At 49.4% G+C, this 22,872-nt stretch overlaps 3 long non-coding RNA genes across 3 annotated transcripts; 2 read left to right on the top strand and 1 right to left on the bottom strand.

Moving 5' to 3' along the window:
• The first annotated feature begins 1,954 nt into the window (after positions 1-1,954).
• Positions 1,955-13,703, top strand: LOC120101532 (uncharacterized). The gene is made up of 3 exons (XR_005502114.2): positions 1,955-3,056; positions 3,735-4,052; positions 8,649-13,703. It is a non-coding gene; the product is annotated as an uncharacterized LOC120101532 (long non-coding RNA).
• Positions 13,704-13,725: 22 nt separating this feature from the next.
• On the bottom strand, positions 13,726-18,562 carry LOC102549213 (uncharacterized). Its single transcript, XR_352242.5, has 2 exons — positions 18,184-18,562; positions 13,726-13,991 (listed from the first exon to the last, which is right to left on the bottom strand). It is a non-coding gene; the product is annotated as an uncharacterized LOC102549213 (long non-coding RNA).
• On the top strand, positions 17,169-18,117 carry LOC120101531 (uncharacterized). Its single transcript, XR_005502113.2, has 3 exons — positions 17,169-17,575; positions 17,701-17,762; positions 17,850-18,117. It is a non-coding gene; the product is annotated as an uncharacterized LOC120101531 (long non-coding RNA).
• Positions 18,563-22,872: the final 4,310 nt, after the last annotated feature.

The following is a 22,872-nucleotide window of genomic DNA, read 5'->3' as shown; positions in this document are numbered from 1 at the left end:
GAGCACCATCCCCCTCCCAAGAAGTACCACCAACTCCTCGTTCCCACCAAAAACCCTTGCAAGATGAGACTCTGGGCCTGGTAAGCAGCTGGCTGCTGGCATTCTCTCCCAGCACAGGAAGGCAGACAAACTACTTCCAAGACAATGCCAGGATTTGCCCAGGAAGCTGGAGATCAGTGTGAGGTGTTTGTTCTGCTGATGTCCGCAGCCAGAGGCACTGCCTGTGTGGTCATAGAGCTTGCTATGTAGAGCAGTAATAACCACTGGCAGCAGATGGGGGAGTAGGCTCAGAGGGCTAAGTGGCCAGTCAGCCTGGGAACTTTGTTGATAGGTGAAGTTTTTTCCTCACTCTAATGTTCCGTGAGCCCGTTTAGACTGGGCTCTGTGTTGGGTGTAGAGATACAGTGAACAAGGCAATGGTCAGATGTTTGTGCAAGGCTAGTCATAAGAATGAATGCAGGCAGCAGGGCAGTGGTGGTGCATAGCAGGCGAATCTCTGAGTTCAAGGTCAGCCTGGTCAACAGAATGAGTTCCAGGACAGCCAGAGCTACACAGGGAAACCCTGTCTGGGGGCGGGGGGGTGGGTGGTGGTGGGGAGGAGTAAATACAGGGCCAGAAAGCACAATGAACTTATTGTCTCTAGAAGCTAGAAAAAAGGTCCTTTGTCCATCAACCCATCCATCACCCACCCATTGTCCATCACCATCACCATCACCATCTGTCTATTAACCACTCATCCGTTGGTCCATTCATTAGTCCAGCTCTGTACTTTCATGGTGCTTATCCCTGCCACTCTACTAACAATTACAGTTGTGATGGACAGAATCAATCTTATCAACAGCCTTATTACATTACTAATAATTTATTTACAGGAAACATGAAATGCCCAGAGTCAGGGTTTTCCAGAATCAGGACACAGCAGTAGTTCTAAATGTGTCTTACCTTGACAGCCCAATTCTCCCTGCTTGGGACAACTGTGCCATGATTGGGCTCTGGAAGGGACCTTGCCCCAGGCTGTGCGTTTCATAGCAAAGAAGCTGCATCTTCTACAGCAGGAGGAAGGTGGGATGGTGTGTGTGTGTGTGTGTGTGTGTGTGTGTGTGTGTGTGTGTGTGTGTGTGTGTAGAATATTTGACTAAGGATACACCTGTGGGATGATGTCACAGGTGAGGCAGGTACAAGATAGAAGGAGGCCTGTCATTGGAAAAGAAGAAAGGATGGGCGGGAGAAAAGTTTGAAGGAAGAGGAGGAGACTGGAATGGAAAGAAGGAAGAGACAGGAGGGAGAGAGAGTGAAGCCGTGGCAGGACAATATGGCGGGTGACGTTAAGATTCCACACTGTACCTTTACAGGTCGTTACGAATGTTTTTAAGGGATGGATGTGTATTGGGTTTTGTATGTTTAGGTGGGCAATTATATCTTATAAATTGGGCCAAAGGTTATTGTGTTCTGTGTTCTTTCTTGTAGCGATTTAAGTGTAAGAAAGTGTGCGGCGGCTGGTCTGGGCCACCACAGAGTTGGGCTGTGTGTTTCTGGCATGGAAACCTGCCTTGGGAACTAGATAGGTAGAGAGATTGCTGCCAGCTCAGAGAGAGGCCTTTGGCAGTGTGATATGGGATGGAGCAGAGCAGGTAAGACGCTTTGCTGACTGAGAATTAAGATATCCAGCAGATATCTTGGGGCACTAGGGTGCCGGACCTAGTGGGGAATAAAGACAGTTTTTTATTTTTTATAATTTTACAACAACATACACCAATCAGAGTTTTTCATGATTTTGTCTCTGCTGGTGCCCTGATTTTTGTTTTCTGTTGATGTGATAAAATCCCCTGACAAGGGGCTAAAGAGATGGCCCAGTGCTTAAGAGCTCTGGCTGCTCCTCCAGAGGAACTGGATTAGATTTCCAGCACCCACGTGGCGGAACCTGCTGTAACTCCAGTTCCAGGGGATCCAATCCCCTCATCTGCCCTCTGCGGGTAGCAGGCATGTGATGAACATGCACGTATGAGGTCAAAACACCCCTACACATAAATCAAAGTGTTAAATACTATGACGATAAGCCGTTTGTGGAGAGGGGGCTGGTGTGATGGCTTAGGGGGTGAAGGAGCTTGCTGTCAAACCCGACATCCTGAGTTCAATCCTCGAGACCTACACAGTGGAAAGAGCAGCAACGGTTCCTCCAGATTGTCCCCTGACCTCCACACGCAAAGTGTGGCATGTGCACACATACAAAAATTGCTTATTTTGGTTAACTGATCTTAAATTGTTGACTCATGCACGTGCGCGCACGTGCACACACACACACACACACACACACACACACACACACACACACAAATGTCATTAAAAAAAAAAAACTCAAGGGGACTGGAGAGATGGCTCAGCGGTTAAGAGCACTGACTGCTCTTCCAGAGGTCGTGAGTTCAATTCCCAGCAACCACATGGTGGCTCACAACCATCTGTAATGGAACCTGATGCCCTCTTCTGGTGTCTGAAGTCAGCAACAATGTACCCACATACATGAAATAAATAAATAAATCTTTAAAAAAAATAAAATAAAAAAATCTCAAGGGAGAAAGGGTTTATTCTGGTCCCCTGAGAAATCACGCCACTCCACAGACCTGGTATAAAGGAATTTTATTTGGCGGGGGGGGGGGGGGGGGGCGGCCAATGAGGACCTGGAGAAGGGAACAGAGACAGACTGCAGACAGAGTCCCAAGAGCAGAGAAAGGGGGGAAAGAGAAGGACAGAAGAAAGAAAGAGAGGAACACGTGGGAACAGAGAGAGAAAAAGTGAAAGAGAAGAGGAGGAAGAGAGAGGAAGGTGAGAAAAGGAGGAGAGAGAGGCTCTAATAGTGAATGGTCCTCTTACGTGCTGCCCCGGACACACCCGGCCGGCAATGGCGGCACGTGATGACGCAAGCTGTTGCTAGGCCCCTAGGAGGAGCCTAATGGAATCCCTTGTAAACCAACAAAGACAGTGCAGAGCATCCTCCATTTTGTATCCTTGCGGAGGCCATTTCAGGTTTAACCAGAGTTTCATCTACTTGATGGAGAATCGTAAGAAAAATTACCCAACTCTATTCTAGGAACCCCAGGTCAGGATGTCCCAGCTAACTTAGGCTGCCAGCTTAATTTAGCTTATCTTAGCTAACTGATCTTAAATGGCCTGCTTCGGCAGAACTTCCCCCAGCTAACCACTTACCTTAGCTTCTGTTAAACTGCTTAGTTCCGCAATGCTCCCCTGCAGCTGCTGAGGGAAAATGCCCGCTCTGTAGACAAGGCTGGCCTTGAACTCAGAGAAATCCCGGAGTGCTGGGATTTAAGGCAAGTGTCACTGCTGCCCCGGGTCTTAGTATTTCCATATCACGCCTCTGCGGGTGGCTTCTCTTCCTTTTTTCAGACACTGGCTGAGGGTGACTTGGAATCACACATTGGCCGCTCCTCATTCATAAGTCTTAGGTCACTTACTGTTAGTGTCTGGGATGGTAGGGCTAGGGGCTTTTCCATATGGCTATTTAAATCACCTTCACACATGAAAGTGTGTGTGTGTGTGTGTGTGTGTGTGTGTGTGTGTGTGCTGGCATGCACCATGGTGGAGGTCTGAGGACAAACCTGGTGTCCATACATCTTCGCCTTCTTCTCATTTAGAATCAGGATCTCTTTGTCATTCACTACTGTGTACTCCAGGAAAGCTGGCCCATGAGCTTCCTGGAATTCTTCTGTGTCTTTCTCCAGCCTCCCTGTAGCAGTTCTGGAACTACAGCCACATGCCAGTATGCACAGTTTAACGTGGGCTCTGGAGATTTGAGCTCAAATTTCCATGCTTGCACTGGACTCTCCCCAACCTGGACTTCGAATGTCAGCTGGAAGGCTCTCAGAGCTTGGAGATTTGACGTCCATGGCCAGGTGCTGGTGAAAGAATGAAGGGTGGGCCACCACCACCATCATCACCATCACCACCGACATCATCTTCATCATTATCACCGTCCTCAATCGTAGTCTTCATCCTCTGGAGGTTGAGGAAAAGACCTCCTGTCTCTTACATGTGGCATGGTTGGTAGTCACTGGCTGGTGGGCATCTGGGGGCAGATCATGGAGGAAGACTTAAAGTGAGGTCGGTCTCAGTCCCTGACGGCAGTGTTATTTACTCTGCCTGATCTGTGCAGGCTGGGGTCCTTTTGGTTTATTTCTTTCTGGAAGTATACATGTGAGTACAGATACCACCGGGGATCAGAACATCCCTGGATCTGAAACGGCAAGCTGTTGTAGACGGTCTGAAGTGGGTGCTGGGACTGAACTCAGGTCCTCGGCAAGAATAGTGTCCTGGCTGGTTCTGTGTCAACTTGACACAAGCTGGGATCACCACAGAAAAGGGAGCCTCAGTTGGGGAAAGGTCTCTATGAGATCCAGCTCTGAGGCATTTTCTTAATTAGTGATTAATTATGGGAGAAGGCCTGGCCCATTGTGGGTGGTGCCATCTGTGAGCTGGTGGTCCCGGGTTCTAAAAGAAGACAGGCCAAGCAAGCCATAAGATGCAAGCCAGTAAGCAGCACCTCTCTGTAGGGCCTCAGCATCAGCTTCTGCTCCAGGTTCTAGCCCTGCTTGGGTTCCTGTCCTGACTTCCTCCAATGGTAGATAATGTTCTGGATATGCAGGCCAAATAAACCCTGTCCTCCCTAACTTGCTTTTCAGTCAGGGTGTTGCGTTGTAGCAATAGAAACCCCGGCTAACACAAATAGCAAATGCTCTTAACTGCTTAGCTGTCCTCTCCAGCCAAAGTACATGGTCTCCATTTCCATTGTCCCCCCATCTCTTGTGCTCATGCCCTGAGGTCACTGGTCCACTGCAACTCCCTCTTCTGGTACCAGTAGCTGCAGCCAGGGGGACTATTTTTTAATCAATGGACATCCTTGTGTTTAGGTTATTTACTTATTTATTTCGAGAGCTCAAACCCAGGGTAGGCCTCCTTCCTCAGCCCTGTGGGTCCTGGGTGCGCCTCTGCCCTCCGTTATTCAATACTGTTAGTGGACCTCGGGGCTTCGTGTGTAGTAAACAGGCCCTCTAGCAATGGAGTTGCTCCTTGACCCACACTGTGCTCCCTGCCACTTTGGTAGCCTTCACTCTCATTCGCCCTCCTATTTTGACTTGCAGCGTCATCGTGAAGAGACTCTTCAGATTTCCCCACATCTCTGCCTTGACCTCTGGCTCTGATCCTGGCTTGGCCTCTCTCCTGCTTTCTCCAGACTGTGCCTATTCTCCCCCCAACCCCCACCCAAGGTTCCCATCTTGGTCCCATCTTCTCTCAGTCCACACACTGTCTCGTCCATGGTTTCAGTTTTCCTCTCCAAGTCCACCCCCCCGCCCCGCCCCGATGTCGCTGCCCACACGCCCCCAGAGCACAGGGAGCCTGCACTCTACACTTGCACTCCAGCTGTCTCAGCCACTCAGGATCATCATGCCAAAAGCTGGGCCATGCTTCTCCTTTTCTCCTTCCTAGCTCAGGAAAGGTCGCCACCATCTGTGTAGCGTCAGCCTTCCCCGTCCCATTTTCTCAGTTTCCTACCCTCAATGACTCACCAAGGCCCGTCGACTTGACCTCTTTTGACAAATCCCCCGTCTGTTCACACATGTGTCATTCCTAAAACCCTGGCCTCAGTCTCCTAGCAGATGCCTACCCTGAGCCTTATTACTGTCTTCTTCGGTCCCTATGCAAATCCGATGACATATTTTCTACGTAACAGCTTTTGGTGTCTCCTACTGGAAATCGCCCCCAAGGCCAGAGTGACTGTATTTAGCAAACAAAACTACAGGATGTCCAGTCAGGCTGGACAATGGATGTTTTCTGTTTTTTATTGTATGAGAATGTCACCAGCGTCACAGGCAGCAGGAACTTCTAAGCCTTGGACGTGTTCCATACCCCCAGCTTGCCTGCCCCATCCATCTCTTTTCTTTGTGTTTTCTTTTGCTTTTGTCTCTCAACCCCCATCCCCAGATAGAATTTCACTGTGCATTCCTGGCTGTCCTGGAACTCACTCTGTAGACCAGGCTGTCCTCGAACTCTGAGATCTGCCTTCCTGTGTATCCCAAGCAAGCTCTGGGATTAAAGGCGTGCACAGCCACCACCGACTTCTCTTCATTTCAGATTTAGTCTGTGTTCTAAATTACATGTACATGTATGTAGCAGGGGATGTACATTTACGTTCGGGTGACCGCAGAGGTCAGAAGAGGCCATCATATGCCTGGCGATTCAGTTCGTAGGCACTTGTGAGCTGCCCAAAATGGCTACTGGGAATAGACCGTCCACTCTCTGCAAGATCAGCAAGCAATTGTCACCACTGACCATATCTTCAGCTCTCCTTTTCTCTCTGGACAGTCTTGTGCATCCCAGGATAACCTTGAACTCATTACATAGCCCAAGGATGGACCTTAGACTTCTTGCCCTCCAGCCTCCCCCTCCCAAGGATGGGGATTACAGATGTACACCGCTATGATCCATTTTACTGAGTTGAAGCCATAGTTTGGCACGTGCTAGGCAAGTACTCTGCTAACTGAGCCACACCCCTGGCCCCCAACCTTGTTTCTTATTATACTGTATTTCCGGTCATAAATTTGAGACAGATTGAACAGCGTAAAACTGTCCCAAGAGAGCCAGATGTTAGCTCACGGGTTTTTTTTTTTTGTTTGTTTGTTTGTTTGTTTTTGTTCCTCTTACCTGTGATCTGACCCACCAGGGAGGCCAGTCCCTTCCTGCTCACCTCTAAGGACTTGGGACACTGTAGTCCCCTTCTCCCAGAAGCCTGCTTCAGAAGTCCCCATCAGCCTGCACAGCAGGGCCCCACCCCTTGGATCTTCAACTGCCCTTTATTCTTTGTCTCTCTCCTGCTGACCACACTTTATCAGCAGCAGTCCCACACGTCCCCCGCCCCAACCTCGCCCCATCCTACATCTGGTCAGGCCTGCTGGGCTATGCCACAGCTGGATGCTCCCTGGGGAGGAGGCACAGAGCCCTGGCTGCGTCCCAGCTCTCTTGTTCTCCTGGCCTGAGTCCCAGTTATAGGGCTCACCCTCCTTCCCTGTCTGAATTCCCATGAAAAGTGGCCTCCTCCCCAGCCCCCTACCCAGGACCAGTTGTAAAACGCTGAGACAATGGGGGCTTGAGGCCAACTTTCCAGCCGGCCCGCTGCCAAGTCATCCACAGAATCCGCCTGTGCATCTGGGGACAGGCAACGGCAGCTGAGGCCGTGAAGAGCGGGGGTGGGGGTGGGGGTTACCCATGCTGTTTTAGCTTGGGCCCTGAAAAGGAAGGAGTAGGGATTAAGTCAGGATACAAGTTTGAATCCCAGCCCTGCACCTTTTGTTTGGGGCCGGCGTTCATCATCCCTTTGCACCTCCACTTTCTTGTCTGTAAAAGCTTTAGAGTAGGCTGAGAGCAGGGAACACCTCCCATTCCCCAGGACACGGTAGCAATCTTCTGCATCTCTGTGACTCCTGACAGCAAGCGGTGGGGACCAGAGACCTCCTTTTAAGTTCTCCCAGACTCACCAGCTAGATCCTGCCCTCTGTCCTCGGCACAGGCTGCAAGGAGCATCCGGTGGTCAAAATGACCTCTAATCTAACCACTAGTGGACACAACCGAGCTAAGAGGGAGGGTGAATGAATGGAGATGGGCCAAGACGAGTGGTCTGGGCTGTGCATGGGAAGGCTGGGAGCCTTCCGAGACTGTCCTCTGAACATTTTCCTTCCACTTGGGCCCCCTGAGCCCCTGTGACTGCAGCAGTGGCATCTCGGTTGACCCTGGTAGACCACCTCAGCTTCTAACAAACTAAGCCGTCATCTGCTTGCTTTCTACCTCAAAGCCAGGAGCAACTGTCTCGTTTGCATAGTACAGTCATCTCCCAGTATCCGTTGTGGGTGTGTAGGACCTCTGCAGGTATACAAATCCTCAGACGTAGAAGTCTCACAGTTTCTATAACTGAAGCCCCTCTCCTGTTAGGTTCAAGCAGCCTACATGATTCACGGTGCTGAAGCCATGCACATGCCTGTGACTAGCTCTTACACAGTATTGTTTAAGAATCATGATGAGAAGGGGTTGGGGATTTAGCTCAGTGGTAGAGCGATTGCCTAGCAAGCGTAAGGCCCTGGGTTCGGTCCCCAGCTCCGGAAAAAAAAAAAAAAAAAAAAAAAAGAATCATGATGAGAGAGAACGGAGCAACTATGCGCGTAGTCTTATGCCCCGGAATATTTTCTGTCCTTGATTGAATCAGAGAAATATGGAAGTGAGACAGTATACAAAGATGAAAACAGGGAAAGTGAGAGGAGCCGCTGTTAGGTTTTCGAACGTCGGCCAGACAGAAGACACCCAAACACCATGGTTCCACGTGGAGAGGTTTAATGAGAGAAGAGTAGAAGAGAGGAAAGGCGGCCGGCCATGGGCACGTGGAGGGGGGCATGGGGGCAAGAACAGAGAAGAACAAAGAGCAAGAGGGGTAAGAGAGGGTAAAAGAGCAAGGAGGGTCAAGCAGCCCCTTACATCGGCAGGCACAGCTGGCTGTTGCTAGGCGACTCGGGGAGGAGCGTACCCGGCTGTTCCCAGGTAGCTGTGGGGGTGGAGCTTAGAATACCAACAGCCGCCCTCTCTTTCTGGTCCAGATTGCCTTTCCTGCTGACTGATGCTCGAGAAACTTCAACATGCCTGACAGCCCCACACTGCCAACAGACGTCTTCCCAAAGACATCTCAAACAGCAAACAAGGGCTGGAACGGTGGCTCAGTGGTTAAGAGCATTTGCTGCCCTTGTAGAGGACCTGGGTTTGGTTTCCAGTGCTCATCTGATGGCTCGCAACAATTCACAATCCCAGCTTCAGGGGATCGAATGCTCTCTTCTGGCCTCCGTGGGCATCAGAAACACACATGCTGGACATAGATGCATGTAGCTCAAACAGTCATGTACATAGAAATAAAAATATCTTATAAAAAATCCTCAGTAAATGAATGCTATTTAGGCCAAGAGTGTTTGTAACTTGAGTACGATACTCCCCATCTCTAAGCCTAAACAATGCACCGCATAAAACCATCTCAGGAGTGCCCTTTTTACTTGATTTTAAAACCTAGAAGTTTTTGTGTTTTTTTTTTTTTTTAATGTTTATGTATGAGTGCTCTATCTGCATGTACACCCGAGTGCCACTAGAGGGCATCAGACCCCAATGTAGATGGTTGTGAGCTACCACGTGGTTGCTGGGAATTGAACTAAGGACCACTTCGTGGTCCTAACAGCTAAGCCATCTCTCCAGCTCTTTAAAACTTAAATTTTAAGCACGTGTGTGTGTGTGTGTGTGTGTGTGTGTGTGTGTGTGTGTGTGTGCGCGCGCGTCCATACCCACGAATGTCCATACCCGCACACAGGCACAGACACTCATACCAATACAGTCTCACACTCAACCACATTTGGGCATATGTTCCTGCAAACACACACACGTATTCACACACACACACACACACACACACACACACACTTTACCACACTTGCACATGTGCACACTTCCACTTTCACTCCAACACTAGGTTAAGAGCTTGGAAGTTGTCCCCACCATTCTTACTCTAAGAAAAAGTTGAGCGTGGTGACTTTTATAATTCCGGTCCTTAGAAGCTGGAGGCAGGAGGATTGTCCTGAGTTCAAAGCCAACCTGGGCTCCTTGATGACTTCTGGTCAAATGGGAGGGGGAGAAGGAGACATAGATAGATAGATAGATAGATAGATAGATAGATAGATAGATAGATAGACAGACAGACAGACAGACACTCTGAAAATCAACAATGAGATTCAGATCCATGGAGATTCGAGGTCAAACTCAGCTCTGAAAGCCGGGGTGGGGAAGGGGCAGAGAATCTCAGCCAGCCCAGGCAGATGCAGGAACCAGAAGTGGTTGGAAGGCTTCCAGAACCGCAGCTGGACGCCCTCTGAGGACCCTGGGGAGAGCCCAACCCTGAGGGGCCCCTGTGGAGGGGCTGTAATCAGAAGGGCTAGGGGGCCCTAGTCAGGAAACAGCTCTGCGCTAAGCTTATCTGATCACGGAAAGGGATCAGAGGAGCCACCCTCTTTACACCTTCCTGTCTCCTGCAAGGGAAAGAGGGACAATTAGAAAACCTAAGAAATTCTTCTAAAGGTTGCCTCTCAGGAACTGCCTACCTGGTAAATAGGCTGAATTGGATCAAAGGGCATCATCACATTGTGTAGAGAAACTAGGAAAAATGTCACAACAGGGCTACAGAGATGGCCCAGTGAGAAAGGGACTTTGGACACAAACGTGAGGACCCATTTTAAAACTCAGCGCGTGGACAATGTCTGTAATCAATTTCAATGCTGGGGAGAGGGGCAAAGACAGGAGGATCTCTGGCCCAATTGGTAAGCTCCGGGTTAGACAGGAGATCCTGTCTCAAAACTTAAAGTGGAGAGTGTAAGGGGTGGGGCAACCCCTGAGGGTCAAGACCCAGCCAGACAGCAACTTCTCAGCACAACTCAGCACAAAGAAGATTTATTATCGTGAAGGGCCTGGGGTGAGGGGAAGCTTGCCTCTGGGTCAGGCTAAGGCAGGCACAAGCAACAGCAGGTGGTTATGCCTGGGTTTGTTTTTCTTTTTAAAGAGAAAAGGAGTCTGGATGGGGAGAGTGGGTAAGTCTTGATTGGACATGATAGACAAATAATGGGTTTTGATTGCTGGACCTTGGCGTTTTGTCTCAGGAATGAGTCAGTGGTCAGGGAATGGGCCAGACCGTGCAGGTATAAGGGCCCATGATTCACCTAAGTATGACACCTGGACTCAAACTGTATGTAAACACAGTGTCTTATTCTGCACAAGTCCAGCATGCTGGGGTCTCCCACTACCAAGATAGAGACCCTGAAGTAAGCTCACCCGACCCAAATTAAAGCACATTGGGGGAATTAAGCTTTGTCTTACTCTATCTCTAAGGACATTCCATTCCCAGGGTGTGGGGGCTGTCTGGAAACTGCTGACCCATTGTCCTTGTTTCAGGCCAGGTGGTGGGGCAGTTTCTGATGGCAGAGCACTTTCTGACTGGCTGCCTGAAGCCTGGGTTTTTAGGCCCTAATCTCCTGAACTGCCAATTTGAAGCCTGACGTGGAGTCAGCCTGTCTCATCACGGGTAGCTTTAGGAATGTAATCTAACAGTTTCCAGGAGAGAGAAGGGTACAAGGCAAAACCTGTAGGCGCCATGTTTGCTGCGTTCAGGCCTGTTAGGGAGCCCTTCAGAGAGCAATTGAAAAAAGCTCTGGATGTTGATCTCTGGCCTGCACACTCGCATGCGCGCGTGCGCACACAGACACACAGACAGACAGACACACAGACACACACACACAGACACGTGCACACACACACACAAAGACACACACAGACACACACACACTGATACACATACACAGAGACACACACACAGACACGTGCACACACACATACACACAGAGACACACACACAGAGACACACACACAGAGACACACAGATACACACACACACTGATACACATACACAGACACACACACACACACAAGAACAGATAAAACAATTTTAAGTAAAAGGACAAGGCTGGAGAGAAGGCTTAGCAATTAAGAGCACTTTCTTCTCACTTTCTTCTCTTACAGAGGCCCTGGGTTCAGTTCCTATCACCTAAGTGCCTATACCTCTAGTCCCAGGGTTTCAGATGTTCTTCTGCTTCCTGGCCAAGTTATTTATCCACTGGGAATGTGTGTGTGTGTGTGTGTGTGTGTGTGTGTGTGTGTGTGTGTGTGTGTGTGTGTAGAGTGAATGCCTGTCATGGCTCTAAGAATCAACCTGTGTGAAAGATGAAGCCAGTTAAGGCCCCTCTGCCTGCTCCCCCCTATGATCCCTGTTCTGTCTTCTTACCTACCCACTATAGATGACAGCAACGAACTCTTACAGTCAAGGATCACGGTTCCAGGATTCCCAGGGATGCCAACAGCTATGGGTATTAGATAAGCCCCTTAGATAAGAAGGCAAATTGCCACCCCTCACCCCTGTTTACTTAAATCGTAATTTACCTTTAATTCCCACTACAAGGAAAGGGTTAAGAAACTAAATGTTACACTGTATTACCTAGGAAATTCTGATTTAAAAAAAAAAAATTGGTCTATGCTCAGTACAGAGGGGCTATCATTGCACGTGTTGGCCGCAGTGTGACTTGAGTGTTTAATATATTTGCTCTGAGGTTGGCTAAATCCAGGGATGGAGAAGCCGTAGGCTCAGAGGTCACGGAGACAGAGCTCCCCCTGCACCACTGATCAGCCTCTGTGTACACTATCTCATGTGCTCTTTACATAAACCACGTGTGCCGGGAGTTCCTAATCTTTCACACATTGGAATCTGAGGTCAAGACAGTTCTGTAACTTGTTCCAAGGTAGCTAGCCCATGCCCGTGGGTGGCCAGAGTCCATGCAGCCACAGACTTTGTCAAATGTTCCCCGGGTCTCTGTGGCCTGTTCCTGCAAGCCCGATTCTCACTGAGTTGTCGATCGAGTGTCCCACGCCCAGCATTTCCCACGCTTGGTGGCTATAAATAGCTGTTCCGTGCTGGAATAAGTCAAAGCCTTTTTCCCTCAGGACTCCAGAATACACCCCACAGAGGGCCCACAGAACACAGCTGCCTGAGCTGAAAGTAAGTAAGCTCGGAGCCATTTTCCCCCCTTCTTCTTGTGACACTGGAGAGTATCCCAGGCATTCATCTGGGAAGGCTGTTCTTTATATCTACCCCTGGGTGGACACGGACAGTATGATCCAAGAGGTCCTTTTTGGGGGATACTGGTGACTTTCCAAAGAGGCGAGCAATGTGGAAAGCATCCACAGAAAGAAACAGGTCCTGGAGGAGTTGGTAGGAGAACAGGACAGGCATCTGGGCTAGCCCGATCCACTGCACACCAAACGTGACCAGCAGCTGTCTCCTTGGCTTCCTGAGGATAGTTCTAACTTTGTGATGATGTTCTTTTCCACTTTTACATGGCTAGAGACAAGGGCTAAACATGACTTCTCTGCTGCTGGCCGTTCCAGAGATAATCCCTTGCAAGGATGCATGGGAAATCAGCAGAAGGCCTCGAGGGAGCAGCGCAGTGTCTTTTTCTCTCAACTTGTTTAGACAGTATCTCCGGCCAGCCTAGAGCTCAGGGTGGGACACCAAAATGCTAGGATCCCAGGCATGAACCACCATGCCTAACCATTCTAGAGTATCCTTTAAGTTTTTTCTTATTTATTTAGTGTGTGTGTGTGTGTGTGTGTGTGTGTGTGTGTGTGTGTGTGTGTTACATGCATGCCACAGCATGTGTGGAAGCCAGAGGACAACTCTTGAGAACCCTTTTCCTTTACCATGTGACTCCTGGAGATTGAAGCCAGGACATGAGACTTGTAGACCCATGTCTTTACCCAGTGAGTTATCTTGTCTGAATCCATACCGGCGTGTCCTAATGACAGCTCAGGTACAAGGAGGAAAACTGAAAATCACCATGTAAGGGTCTGGAGAGGCGGCTCAGTGGTTAAGAGCACTGACTGCTCTTCCAGAGGTCCTGAGTTCAATTCCCAGCAACCACATGGTGGCTCACAACCGTCTGTAATGGGATCCAGTGCCCTCTTCTGGTGTGTCTGAAGACAGCAATGGTGCACTCACATCTATAAAATAAATAAATTAAAAAGCAAAACAAAACCCAATCGCTATGGGAGGAATATGTTTATCCCCAGGTAGTTTCAAGGACATCCGGGCTGGGCTGGGCGTGCAGACTGCTTAGCTCGCCTGGAGCCCTGGTTTCATCCCCGCAGCTGCCCAGATCACCTGCGATGCTGCTTCCCAAGGCTGCTCTACCACAGCCAGCAGTGGAGTCTCATCTGAATGCTGCATTCCTCGAGTCCTCGGAGTCTGGGCATGTCACATGATCCCCAGGGGCTGATATGCACACGTCTGAAGGAGTCCTGAGGCTCCGCTGGATAAGGAGAGTAAAGCTCTTAGCCCACACTAAGCACACTGCAGATCTCCATACTTCCTCTCCGGATAAGCCACTTCCCGCTGTGCCATTTGACAGGCTGGGTGTCTGTACAACCTTCTCAGACACTGGGCTTCAGTTCCTAATCCCTAAAGCTAGAGTGATCCTGTGCATTTCATAGTCCTCAGGACACTGAGATAATGCATGGAAATGTTCTCTGGGTGCTGCAGCCAGCGTGCCCTGCCATGTAGGTACAGTTGCCATGGCAACAGCAAGGGTTTTTTGGTTTTCTTTTTTTGAGTTTTTTTGTTTTGTTTTTTGGGTTTTTTTGTTTGTTTTTATATTTTTTTGAGATGGCAAGTTGAGTTTTCAGGCTGGAGAGATGGCTCAGCGGTTAAGAGCACTGACTGCTCTTCCAAAGGTCCTGAGTTGGAATCCCAGAAACCCACATGGTGGCTCACAACCATCTGTAATGGGATCCGATGCTCTCCTCTGGTGTGTCTGAAGACAGCTACAGTGTACTCACATACATAAAACAAACAAACCCACTAGTTTCCTTCAACCCAAACAAAACAAAAAGCAGCACAATGCACCTTCCTGAGATGGCAAGTTGAAGTACCTGCTACCAGTAGCACCTTCTAAAATCCTCCAGGAATTGTGTACTAGCAGGGAGCTCCCGTGGATTGATGACCATTCACACTGCAAAGAGCTGTGGCTGCCCAGGGTTGGGGAGGGGGCACTGGTCAAGGGTGACTTTGTTCCCTAATTAGGAGCTAACCTGGTCTCAAGCAGAAGACAGGAAGGAGTCATGAATGGATGTGCTTGTATCGCTTCCTCTGCCCCCACTGTCAGCCTTCAGAGTGTGCAGTCAGATACCGAAAATAAAACCATGGGACTTCCGAAATTCAAATTCAGTTTGAATTTTTGGTTTAAAATGGTGTGTGTGGGGCTGGAGAGATGGCTCAGGGGTTAAGAGTACTGACTGCTCTTCCAGAGTTCCTGAGTTCAATTCCCAGCAACCACATGGTGGCTCACAACCATCTGTAACAGATCCTGGTGTATCTCAAGACAGCTACAATGTACTCATATACATAAGTACATGAGTATATACATATACTCATATAAGTAAAATATTTTTTAAAAAAATGTTTGTGTTTATATATGTTTATATATATGTTTTAGTATGTCTTAAATATTTAACAATACATCATATTCTAAAAAGTATTAATTTTTCCCCTCAAATTCAAGCTTTACTCGGTGCCTTGTGTGTGTGTGTGTGTTTAAGGTTTATTTATTATATATAACTACACTGTAGCTGTCTTCAGACACACCAGAAGAGGGCATCAGATCCCATTACAGATGGTTGTGAGCCACCATGTGGTTGCTGGGAATTGAATTCAGGACCTCTGGAAGAGCAGCCAGTGCTCTTAACCACTGAGCCATCTCTCCAGTCCGGTGCCTTGTGTTCTAGCAGATGCCTCTACATGGGGTCATGAGGTGACAAACAGATCCAGTCATGGGGCCACACTAGACTGTGTTTGGAGAATTCTTGAGCGTAACTCAAATCTTTTCTTTTAAGATTTATTTATTTTCTCTGTGTTTGTTGTCTGCATGTATCCATTGTCCATGACCTCAGAGGCTAGAAGAGGACACAGAATGCCTTGGAACGGAGTGATAGACTGTTACAACTGCCACATGGATGCTGGGGACCAAACTCAGGTCCTCTGCAAGGGCTGCTGAGATATCTTTCCATCCCTTGGCCATGAACTCTTGGTTCTCCAGCATCCAGTTTGCAAATTCTGGGATTACAGGTGGGCAGCACATGGCCAGCTCATCCCTGGTGCCTCCCAGATGCTGAGGTAACTCTCGAGTCCTCACTTCCGTAGGACACAAGTATTTTATCCGAGGCAATAAGCCCACTTGCCCTTTGCTGTAGAGTGAGCTGCTGGGGGCTGGAGAGATGGCTCAGTGGTTAAGAGCACTGATTGCTCTTCCAGGGGTCCTGAGTTCAAATCCCAGCAACCACATGGTGGCTCACAACCATCTATAATGAGATCTGATGCCCTCTTCTGGTGTGTCTGAAGACAGCTACAGTGTACTCATATACATTAAATAAATAAATCTTTAAAAAAAAAAAAAAGAGTGAGCTGCTGGCTCTGTCTCTCAAAGCTGGTTTTGGTTCATGGATCCTTGCAAAGATGGGTTATAACAGTAGTAACCAGCACAGTGCTACTTGTAAAACTTGGGAGGCTCTGGCAGAGCTCTCTCCCAACGGCAGCTCATGTCCAGGTGTGGAATGGGGAGACCACCATGGCTTCTTTCCAGTGTAGTGTGTGTCCTGAGATAGACACTTGTGGGGGCCTGATGCATTCCTTATCTGTCGCCAGCTCGCCAGCTCTCTGCCCTGTCAGCCTGCCTGCTTTGCAGGGGAAAGATGAAGTTGTCTGTCTGATGGCACACATGTAAACTCGCCACAAATAGAGATAGATAAGGAAAAAGAGAGATGGACGGAAACATGCACCTTCTGTTTCTGTTTATGGAATATGTGTCTGAGATGCCTACTGGCAACTGGACCAGATAATGGAGAGGCCCCCAGGTCCTTGGCCTCATAGAGCTCATTGTTGAATAACGTTATCATAGGAGCTGGAGGAAAATCGATGGCTCCTGCACAGGTGCAAACCCAGCACTTGAGAGGTGATGATGGAAGGTCCCTGGAGGAGTTAAGGATAGCCTCAGCTACATAGGGCCATCCTGGGCTACATGAGACCTTGATTCCTCCCCTTCCCAAACTGATGGCTTCTTTCTGTAAAATAACAACAAAAACCTGTTTACTGTGAGGCCCCTGCCAAGGTCTCTGCCCCTGCTGAGGTCTCTGCCCTGGCATCCTTGGGATCAGCCAGTCGTGGCTTCCATGGCTCTGGACCTGCCCCTTGTGTCTCCCCTCCCTGCACCTGCTCTACCTCCACTTGCCACCACTGCCTGCAGAGGCTCCCCTCACCTCCCCTTCCTTCTCCGGGGAACATAATTTTCCTTAGATGACGTCAGCTCAAACCCTGCCCACTCCCGGAATCTCTCTCTGAATAATTGTTTGGCACCATCCCACTGTAGATTTCAGCCTCACCCTGAGCACTGTGAACGAACTATTCTGCCTAGGAAGCACACAGGAGAGCCAAGCCTGGGCGCTGGGGTCCTGCTTTGGGTTTCAAGCCAGACTCTTCCTCACAACACCCCCCCAATGGAACCCAAATTCCTCAGCTGTCAAGTAGGATCCTAATGAATGAGACTGAAGGCCGAGGTCTGACGCTCAACGTTAAAGTCACTGTGTCATGATGGTGATTCGTGGTGTGGTGGTTTGTACGTGTTTGGCCCAGGGAGTGGCACTATTTGGAAGTGTGGCCTTGTCGGAGGAGGTGTGGCCTTGTTGGAGGAGGTGTGGCCTGTCACTGTGGGTGTGGCCTTTAAGACTCTCAGTCTTCCCCTAACAGCTTTCAGATCAAGGTGTAGAACTCTCACCTCCTGCACCATGCCTGCCTGGAAGCTGCCATGCTCCTGCCTTGATGATAATGGACTGAACCTCTGAACCTGTAAGCTAGCCCCAATTAAATGTTACACTTATAAGAGTTGCTTTAGTCATGGTATCTGTTCACCGCAATGGAAACCCCAACTAAAACACATAGCTTGTACATTTTATTCACTTGGTCCTCCACAGGGAACCTGTCCAGCAACTGCTGTGATCCCATCTGAAAGGCACTAGGGCTCAGAAATCTCCAAGTAAGTAACGAGGCTGGTATATAAACCCACCCTTCTGTGGGGACATGAGTTGAAGCTCCCTTAAAAACAGTCTATGCTTTCTGAAAGGATTCTTGAAGGACTATGAAGTCACCAGAAGGGATGACTTTCCACCAGGCTTCCTGACTACCTTCCTCGTTCGGCTTCTCAGCTCCGACTGTGGAGACACGGGCTGTCTGTGAGACAGATGGAATCTGGACTTCATGTTCTCTGGCATTGGTGATAAGATTCCCTACGCAGCCAAGATCTCTGAAATCAACCACTCCAAACCTTCACAGAATCCCGTAGCGCAAGTTCTTTTGTTCTTCCTTGGGCTCCCCCAACACCCAGCCCCCTATTTGCTCTTGTTTCAGAGCCAAGACACGTTTTGGGGACTGAGCCTGCTCCGCGGTCTCCGGCTTACCTAGGTCTGGTTTGTTCCTGGTGAGGCTGACGTAGTGCGCACAGACAGAAGTAGGAAGGAGAAGGCCGCCCGGCGCAGGCTGGCAGGCACAATCTGCTTCTTCCTAGGCTCCAGTCGGCCTCTGTTCTGAATGCTGGTGACACATCTGGACTTCTTCACTCCTCCCTTTCCATGTCAAGGCTTCAGGTTAACGAGCCCCAGCTGTACAGGAAGTCCTGCACTGTGCTCTCGGACTGAGAGGCACCAGCATCCTGAGGGCCAACCGCAACTATACCCCTTCAGCTAGCGCTATGGGGCCTTGTTGCTTTATGTCGGTCTCCCCGGCCCCAGCCCCCAGTCCCCAGTCCCCAAGCAGGTGGCAGTCACCAGTAGCTATCTACTGCAGCTGTCTTAGGTCCTAGTTTCTGGTCAGGGCGGAGGGTACACTTTCGAAATAGTTTGGATGACAATGCCCAGCTCATTTTGCAGAGGTGGGGAGAGGGGAAGGGCACCAGCTTTGCAGGGTGCCCTCTGTCCAGAGGTGTCAGAAGTGGTAAGGGAGAACCAACCAGTCTGTCTCCAGTCCTTCCAAAAGCTCCAAGAGGGACACCCGGGCACCATGAAGCCTTCAGGGAGGGGTCTGGCCCTCTCTGCAGTGAGAGCTTCAGAACCGTAAGGCTGGGGGCTTTGTAACACAGAGAACCTTGCTCTATCTACCTCACAGCTCCATCTCCCAAGGGGGCAATGTCTCCTGTGTCTCCCTGAGGTAACTCCCCCTTCTTGCTTTCATCAGATCCTGCTTAACTCAACTCAAGTTGGAAAAATACAAAAGCCAAGCTGAATTCTCTAAGGACTTTTCCTCAGCCAATAACTCACCCACAGCCCCGTGGGCCCCTCCGCTCATGGAAGGTCCAGTCAATGAGGCATATGAAGCTTAGCACCCTCATCGGAGTGGCTGTGTTCTCCGATGTCCACAGCCACCCCCCATTTCCCACTCTGATTCGCAGTGTCCCCAAGTTCCAAGGCCTCCCCTAAACTAACTGCTTCTGCTGGCAGTTATTGACATTAGGCTCAGGATGTAATAGCTTGCTAGCACGAAGGCTTCTTTTTTTTCCCTCTTGCTTATTTTTCCAGGTTGGGAGTGGGGGTTGGCTCCCAGGCTGTTTGTGGCTCTGCCATTGTGAGCATATGACTCTCAAAACCGTTCCAGGCACTGGGAGGGGCTGGAACCATGGAATGGGAGGCTTCCTGAACCAGGCCCGAGAGAATAGCATTAGGTACACAAAGACAGGTTCTACTGCCTCCTGCAAAGGATGCTGGGAGAGCAGCAGGTCATGGGTCCAGGGAGAGGGAGTGGATGAACTTCTATCTGTGTGCTTGTGGTCTTAGCTCTGTCCAGTCCCTAGTTTCTCTTCCTGCTATGTGTCTGGGTGTTTTGCAGATAAGGTAGGAGGGCTCTAGGAAAGTGGGGACACCTCCACTGTAGGTTTTAGATATCTGATGACATTCTTGTTTAGGAACTGGTGAGAACTACTGGTCTATTCATGCATCCCCAAATGTGACAGACACGGGACGGTGTTAGGTCTGAGGCAGAAGTGAACAGTGAACAACCAGCTATTAAGGAGACTTAAGACAGCTCAAAATAATTTGGTTCTGAGTCTGTAATACTCAGGCTCTTCACAGTCACAAAGTTCTAATTAGTCACTCTTGAACATAGATATGGCTGGGGGTGGGGGGGCATGGTCTTATGTAGTCTGGCTATGTGTGTGTGTGAGGGGAGGCATGTTGCCATGTAGTCTGTCTGTGTATGTGTGTGTGAAAGAGTTGGGGGGGGGGTTGGAAGGGTGTTCTCATGTAGTGTTCTCATCTGGCCTGGCCTTGAAGCACTGATCCTCCCTCTGGTCTCTACCTTCCAAGTGCTGGGTTTCCAGACACGAATCAACCTGCCCTGTTTAAGTGTGTTTTCTTCCGGAAACCCCAGCTCACTTTTCCATTATTCCCATAGCTTGCCTGGGTAGGACTCTGTCTTACCTCCCTAATTTGGGGCTCAATCCTTCTTGCTGGCTCTACTGCTAGGCTCATCTTTCGTTCCCTGCCCCCTGCCACTCCTACCCCAGGAGTTCCACCCCCAGCAGAGTGTTCCCTCTGCTCAACACAGATATCCAGCCTGAGGCGCCTAGCCAAGGAGCCTGGCCCGGTGTTGATTGTGTGTGTGAAAGCAGCTACCAGCTGCTGCAGCAAGAGGTAGGTTCCAGAGATCACTTACTCTGGTCTTTTGTTCACATTCTCAGTAGCTCCAGGGGGACTCGTCGTGGTCTCAGTTTACCCAGGAAGACATAGACACCAGAGGAGAAAGGCGCCAGGGAGAGAACAGCCACTAAGCAAGGCACTGGCTTGGGCTCAGAGCATGCCACCTTACTGTGGCCAGGGAAGGACATCTGCATGGTGCTTTGGAAGTCACTGTATGCTTGCTGAGTTTCATGTTCATTTTACCCCGAGTGTCTCCCTCCCTGTCTTATAAGGTGTGTGTCAGAAGTCAAGAATTGCCTGAAGTGAGTCTCGTGTTTGGCATTCAAGTCTCCCATCTATCCCGAGCCTGGAGATGTGATTCTAACTACTGTCCTCTTTCCATCATCCACGACCCTGGACAGAGCCCTTCCTGACAGGGCTGGATTGGGCTTTCCTCCCATCCCTTTAGGGGACCTGAATTCTATTTCTGCTGATTTGCTTGGGTATCCAGGGTATCTCAATGGGGCACCACCCAGAGAAGTCTGTCATTCAGCTGTGAATCTTAGCTTAGAGCTGTGGTCCCAGATTCATGGGAGACCTTTGTCTTAGGGTTTCTTTTGCTGCAAAGAGACACCATGATCACAGCAATTCTTATAAAGAAAAACATTTAATTGACTTATAGTTCGGAGTTTTAGTCCATTGTTGTCATGGCAAGGAAACATGGTGGCATACAGGCAGACACAGCACTAGAGTGGTAGCTGAGAGTTCTATCTAGGTAGAAGGAAGAGAGGGACACTGGGCTTGGCTTGAGCATCTGAAACCTCAAAGCCCACCCTCAGTGACATACTTCCCTCTGAGCCTATGGGGGCCATTTTCATTCAAACCACCACCAATTCCTCATGCACAAGTTCAATGCTTCAAGATCTGTGGGCCTTGGACACCCCACCACCACATCCCTCACCCCAACACCCCCATCCCTAACCCCGGCTTCTGCCCTCTCCTACCTCTCAGTGCACAGAGCACGTCCTCCTGGGAGTAACTGGTGTGCCCCAGCTCTGCCTTTTAAAGATCCCAAGAGGTACACCACTGTAAACTCAGCATTCCAGAGATGGGAATGGGAGGATCGTGAGTTCAAAGCTAGCCTGATTTCAAGCTAGCTGAGGCTATCTCAGAGCAAGCACACAAAACGAAAGAAATAACTTAAAAATAGAAAAATGGAGAGGTGGTTCAACATGGATGAGAGCTGGCTGCTCTTGCAAAGGACGAGGGTTCACTTCTGACCATCCGTGTGGGGCCGTTCCCAACTGTCTGTAACTCCACAGGATCCAGAGCCTTCTCCTGGCTTCCTTAGGTACTTGCACTCACATGCTCATAATACACAGATATGCAAACATATTCACTAATGAAAAATAAATCTAAACAAAAAATGGAACTGAAGGCTTCTTCCAAAAGAAGCCTCCCATCCCAGCCAATCTAATAGCTACTCATCTCTTTCGCCTGCTTCATATTTCCTACTTAAGAACTGGTCGGATCAGGCTGAGGGATGGCTCAGCAGACCAAGGCAATTGCCACCAAGCTTGACAGAGTGAGTTTGATCCCCTTGGTACATGTTGGAAAGAGAGTATGTTTCCCCCAAGCTGCCCTCCGACCCCCGTGTGCATGCCGTGGCACGTGTGCAACCACAGGACAAGTACAGAAATAAATGTAATTAAAAATAACCACTTGATGGACATATTAGGAAGTAACTGGGGAAAGTGAGAGGGGAGTCTTGATGACTATGGTCACAACACATATGTATATGTGTATGAAAATGTCAAAAAACAAATAAAAGATATTTTTAAAAGAATCGCTAGGTGGTTAAGAATTTTCGGGCTTGAGATCAGACAGAGTTTAGATTCTGCCTCTGGGTAACTCGGCGATGCTCTGTTCAAGCCCTTCTGCCTCTGGGACTTTAGCTTCCTTATCTGCGAACCATGGGTCATAGAAACCTCTGCCTCAAAGGGTAAGTGTTTAGGACAGCAGCTGACACAGCGTTCATCGAACGGTGCCTTCGAATTTGAGAGCAGGGAATGGATGTTAGAGAGCTTCCTACAAGACAGTGTGCTGAGGTTCAAGGCCTGCAGGTACTGACTGACCGTTCTGGGCACTGCTGCGGTAAATACAGAGAGAGGAGTGCTGTTCAGGAGAGGAATGTGGAATGTTCTCGGCAAAGGGAGTGGGCTGGGGCACTGTGTCTGGTCAAACTTGAATGAGCTGCACTGCTGGGTGGCAGTACATGCCTTTAGTCCCAGTGCTTGGGTGGCAGAGGCAGGTGGATATCTATGAGTTCAAGGCCAGCCTGGTCTACACAGCAAGTTTCATAACAGCCAAGGCTATACAGAGAAATCCTGTCTTGAAAAACCATTAAAGGGCTGGAGAGATGGCTCAGTGGTTATGAATACTGACTGCTCTTCCAGAGGTCCTGAGTTCAAGTCCCAGCAA

The sequence above is a fragment of the Rattus norvegicus genome, chromosome 3 (genome assembly GCF_036323735.1).
Source record: "Rattus norvegicus strain BN/NHsdMcwi chromosome 3, GRCr8, whole genome shotgun sequence".
Lineage (NCBI taxonomy): Eukaryota > Metazoa > Chordata > Mammalia > Rodentia > Muridae > Rattus > Rattus norvegicus.
Note: the sequence above shows the minus strand (reverse complement) of the source record. Positions and strands in the feature narration are given on the sequence as shown.